The sequence below is a fragment of the Heloderma suspectum genome, chromosome 7 (genome assembly GCF_057233095.1).
Source record: "Heloderma suspectum isolate Gila_16-S chromosome 7, 16-S_ref, whole genome shotgun sequence".
Lineage (NCBI taxonomy): Eukaryota > Metazoa > Chordata > Lepidosauria > Squamata > Helodermatidae > Heloderma > Heloderma suspectum.
The window spans coordinates 71,166,968-71,172,967 of record NC_139464.1 but is presented as its reverse complement, the minus strand read 5'-3'; positions in this window follow the sequence as shown (position 1 = coordinate 71,172,967).

Sequence of the window (6,000 nt, the reverse complement as noted above, 5' to 3'; positions counted from 1 at the left end):
CATTTAAAACAGAAAAAAGCCAAAGCAGTAACCAAGATAAAAGCCAGCAGCAGTACAAAGCTCTAAAAACACACTAAAACTATTTTTTAAACTGAAGGGCTAAAAAGCCTGGGAAAACAAAAGGGTTTCACCAGGAACCAAGAAGACCACAATGTAGGCACCTCTCTCTGGGGAGGTCATTCCACAACATGGGTGCCACCACTGAAAGGACCCTGTCCTTCGTAGCCACCCAGCTCACCTCATTTGGTGGGGACACCCAGTGAAGGGCCTCTGCGGATGATCTTAGGGTCTGCACATATGGAAGAAGATGGTCCTTCAGGTAACCTGGCCCCGAGCTATGTAGGGCTTTGTAAGTTAATACCAGCACTTTGAATTTGTCCTAGAAATGGACTGGCAGCCAGTGCAGATCATAAAGCACTGATGTAATATGATCATATTGGCCAGTCCCTGTTAACAATCTTGCTGCCCCATTTTGAATAGGCTGAAGTTTCCAGACTGTTTTCAAAGGTAGCCCCATGTATAACGCATTGCGGTAATCCTAACAAGAGGATGCCAGAGCATGGATGACTGTAGCTCGGCCATTTCTGTCCAGATAGAATCATAGTTGGTATATCAGCCTAAGGTGATGAAAGGTGCTCTGTGCTAATGAGGCCACCTGTGCCTCCAGTGACAGCGCTGGATCCAAGAGCACCCCCAAACTATGAACCTGATCCTTTAGGGGGAGTAAGCCCCATCCAGAACAGATTGAATATCACTCATCCAGGCAGAAGAATCACCACTAACAGTACCTCTGTCTAATCTGGATTTAATCTCAGTTTGTTGGCCCTCATCCAGTCCATTACTGCACCCAACCACTGATTCAGCCCACTGCCTCACCTGGATTTGGTGAAAAAGAGAGATAGAGCTGGGTGTCAACTGCATATTGGTGACGCCTCATTCCATACGTCCGGATACTCCCCCCCACATTTCACTTATGGAGGCATCCTCATCCCTCCCCAGGTTATCCAGTGAACTTCCCAGGAACATATTAAATTCTAATATAAAATGGAAAACCCCCCAGCCTAGATACCCACCCCAGTGTCAGCTAGAGCTTAGTTGCCAATGGCGGGGTGGGGGAGCTCTCTATCAGTCTCGGTCCTCTCTCAGCGCAGCAGCTAAGAAGGAGCAGGCAGTAAACCAGTAAATGGTTTTGAATGTCCCTACCTGCTCCTCTGCTGTCCTACTTGCTCTACTGTCCTGCTGCTGGTTGCTGGAGTGCATTGGACTGGGAAGATACGATGTTTGTGGCACTGGCCCCACTGATGCTACAGACTAAAAACCATAGGCTAAGAGCCAAAGGCCAAGAGGCCTTTGGCTCTTGCCCTTTGGTCACACCAAAGGCTCACACTTCTGCAACGATGCAGCCTTAAATATCTGGAGGGGAGGGGAGAAAGACAAACAGCTTCAGCTGGTTGGCACAGATGGAAAACTGGCCCTCCTGCCAACAAAAGGCTCCAACAGAAGTCCAACACATCTGGAAGGCACCAGGTTGGAGGAGGTTGCAGTATGCTATACTGAATAACAGAATGCCCAAGCTTACATAGCAACAGAAGGGCCTGGTAAGTGGCATTCCTATTAATCTTCCATGTTTCTAGCATAAGAGTGAGGGGTAACTAAGTTGCTGTCGCTACTGTTTGTGGGCAAAGAGAAGCTGCACATCTCCAGTCACTGATTAATGTTCTGGTACCTTTTATAAGCAATGCAGTTTGCTTTTGAAGAAGGGGGAAAAAACCAAGATGACAAATCTCAAATAAACATCTCAGAACCACAAGAGTTACAAAAGATCCAGTTTAAGACCTTTTTGAAAACTGAGTATGTTGTACTTATTGCATGTGCTTGTTGTTGTTGTTGTTCAGTCGTTCAGTCGTGTCCGACTCTTCGTGACCCCATGGACCATAGCACGCCAGGCCTTCCTGTCCTGCGCTCTCTCCCGGAGCGTGCTCAAGTTCATATTCATTGCATCGGTGATGCTATCTAGCCATCTCATCCTCTGCCGTCCCCTTCTCCTTTTGCCTTCAGTCTTTCCCAGCATCAGGGTCTTTTCCAGGGAGTTTTCTCTTCGCATTAGGTGGCCAAAATATTGGAGCTTCAGCTTCAGTATCTGTCCTTCCAATGAGCACTCAGGCTTGATTTCCTTTAGGATGGACTGATTTGACCTCCTTGCAGTCCAGGGGACTCGTAAGAGTCTTCTCCAGCACCACAGTTCGAAAGCATCAATTCTTCGGCGCTCAGCCTTCCTTATAGTCCAGCTCTCACAGCCATACATTACTACTGGGAAAACCATAGCTTTGATTAGACGGACCTTTGTCGGCAAGGTGATGTCTCTGCTTCTTACTATGCTGTCTAGGTTGGCCATAGCTTTCCTCCCCAGGAGCAAGCGTCTTTTAATTTCATGGCTACAGTCACCGTCTGCGGTGATCTTGGAGCCCAAGAAAGTAAAATCTGTCACTGCTTCCATTTCTTCCCCTTCTATATGCCAGGAAGTGATGGGGACAGATGCCATGATCTTAGTTTTTTTAATGTTGAGTTTCAAACCAGCTTTGGCACTCTCCTCTTTCATCCTCAACAAGAGGCTCTTTAGATCCTCTTCGCTTTCTGCCATTAGGGTGGTATCGTCTGCATATCGGAGGTTGTTGATAATTCTCCCAGCAATCTTAATTCCGACCTCTGATTCATCCAACCCGGCATTTCTCATGATGTACTCTGCATATAAGTTAAATAAGCAGGGTGACAATATGCAGCCTTGTCGTACTCCTTTCCCAATTTTGAACCACTCGGTTGTTCCATGTCCGGTTCTTACTGTTGCTTCTTGACCCTCGTACAGATTTCTCAGGAGACAGGTAAGGTGGTCTGGTACTCCCATCACTTTCAGAATTTGCCACAGTTTGTTGCGATCCACACAATCAAAGGCTTTAGCGTAGTCAATGAAGCAGAAATAGACATTTTTCTGGAATTCTCTTGCTTTCTCCATGATGCAGCGAATGTTGGCGATTTGATCTCTAGTTCCTCTGCCTCTTCGAAACCCAGCTTGTACTTCCGGTAGTTCTCGGTTCGCATACTGCTGAAGCCTAGCTTGTAGGATTTTGAGCATCACCTTGCTGGCATGTGAAATGAGCGCAATTGTGTGGTAGTTTGAACACTCTTTGGCGTTGCCCTTCTTTGGAATTGGAATGTAAACTGACCTTTTCCAGTCTTGTGGCCACTGTTGAGTGTTCCAGATTTGTTGGCATATTGAATGCAGCACTTTAACAGCATCATCTTTTAGGATTTTAAATAGCTCGGCTGGAATACTGTCATCTCCGCTAGCTTTGTTGTTACTAATGCTTCCTAAGGCCCACTTGACTTCACTCTCTAGGATGTCCGGCTCAAGTTCAGTGACCGCACTATCATGGCTATCAGGGACATTCAGATCTTTCCTGTATAGTTCTTCTGTGTATTCTTGCCACCTCTTCTTAATCTCATCTGCTTCTGTTAGGTCCCTGCCTTCTTTGTCCTTTATCATGCCCGTCTTTGCACAAAACGTTCCCTTGAGATCTCCAATTTTCTTGAAGAGATCTCTAGTCTTTCCCATTCTGTTGTTTTCCTCGATTTCCTTGCATTGTTCATTTAAGAAGGCCTTCTTGTCTCTCCTTGCTATTCTCTGGAACTCTGCATTCAGTTGGCTATATCTTCCCCTTTCTCCCTTGCTTTTCGCTTCCCTTCTTTCCTCAACTACTTGTAAAGCCTCCTCAGACAGCCACTTGGCTTTCTTGCATTTCTTTTTCTTTGGGATGGATTTCGTTGCTGCCTCCTGAACAATGTTACGGACCTCCGTCCATAGTTCCTCAGGCACTCTGTCTATCAGGTCTAATCCCTGAAATCTATTCCTCACCTCCACTGTATATTCATCAGGGATATGATTTAGGTCATACCTGAACGGTTTAGTGGTTTTCCCGACGTTCTTCAATTTAAGTCGAAATTTTGCAAGAAGCAGCTCATGATCTGAGCCACAGTCAGCTCCAGGTCTTGTTTTTACTGACTGTATGGAGCTTCTCCATCTTTGGCTGCAAAGGACATAATCAATCTGATTTCGATATTGACCATCTGGTGACGTCCATGTGTAGAGTTGCCTCTTGTGCTGTTGGAAAAGAGTGTTTGCTATGATCAGCATGTTCTCTTGGCAAAACTCGATTAGCTTTTGTCCTGCTTCATTTTGTACACCAAGGCCATGCCTGCCTGTTATCCCGGTGATTTCTTGACTTCCTACTTTAGCATTCCAATCCCCTATGATGAAGAGGACATCTTTTTTTGGTGTTAGTTCTAGAAGGTGTTGTAGGTCTTCATAGAACCGATCAACCTCACCTTCTTCAGCCTCAGTGGTTGGGGCATAGACTTGAATGACTGTGATGTTGAATGGTTTGGATTCGTACTGAGATCATTCTATCATTTTTAAGATTGTACCCCAGTACTGCTTTTCCCACCCTTTTGTTGACTATGAGTGCTGCTCCATTTCTTCTAAGGGATTCTTGGCCACAATAGTAGATATGATGGTCGCCTGAATTAAATTCACCCATGCCTGTCCATTTTAGTTCGCTGATTCCCAAGATGTCGATGTTCAATCTTGCCATCTCATGTTTGACCACCTCCAGCTTACCTTGATTCATTGATCTGACATTCCAGGTTCCTAAACAATATTGTTCTTTACAGCATCGGATTTTCTTTTCACCACCAGACACATCCACAGCTGAGTGTCCTTTCGGCTTTGGCCCAGCCGCTTCACTCTTTCTGGCGCTACTTGGAAATACCCTCTGCTCTTCCCCAGTAGCATATTGGACACCTTCCGACCTGAGGGGCTCATCTTCCGGCGTCATCTCTTTTAGCCTTGTGATACGTTCCATGGGGTTTTCTTGGCAAGAATACTGGAGTGGGTTGCCATTTCCTTCTCCAGTGGACCACATTTTGTCAGAACTCTCTGCCATGACCTGTCCATCTTGGGTGGCCCTGCACGGCATAGCTTATGGCTTCACTGAGTTACGCAAGCCCCTTCGCCACAACAAGGCAGTGATCCATGAAGGGGTGCATGTGCTTACACCGGTCCATTAATGTTAAGATTGTTCAACATAGTGAATATATTGCAGTGCTATCTGGTTTTGTTTGTGGTTTAAGAATCACACTTTCCAGGCTCTAGTTAAATAATTTACTTTACAACTTAATGCCTTTCAGCTGTCAGTCAGATAAAAGAGATCTCTAGAACAAGCTGCCAATGAAAAAAAGCCAACATTTGTCCAAACACAGAGTTTGGCGAAACAGTGGAAAACCCAGTTTGACAGAATATATAGGAGGGACAACGTAACACCCTTTGATCTACTCCCTAGTACTCAACGGAAAGAAAGAAAAACTAGTGTGTTTGTGCCCTTCATACCTACTTCCTATACACCCTCATTTTCAATGTATCTTTTTGGAATTAGAGTCATGGTGGTTTTGTCTTTTGTGTTTTATTATGCTCATTCAGTGCACCCAACACTAGCAAAAGGTGAATGTATTGCACGTTATCACGGAATAACTTTCAAAGAAGTAGCCGTGTTAGTCTGTTGCAGTAAGAACAATACATTTATGAGGGGCAATATGTCCCTATATGCCAGTTACTGGACACATGAGTGGGAGGGTGGTCTTGCGCTCGTCCTGTTTGTGGCCTTCCCATGGACGTCTGGTTGGTTGGCTGCTCTGTGAACAGAATGCTGAACTAGAAAGGCCTTTGGCCCAATCCAGCATGGGTTTTCTTATGTTCATATGTTCTTAAAGAGACCTGTTGCACCTTAAAGAATGACACATCAGTGAACTAGAGTCCACTTCTTTAGATGCATCTGAAGAAATGGACTCTTTAGACCACAAAAACTTATGCCAGCATAATGCATTTGTTAGTCTTGAAGGTGCTATGAGCCTCTTTGATGTTATAATGTGGGTATCAAGCGAGCAAAGCTG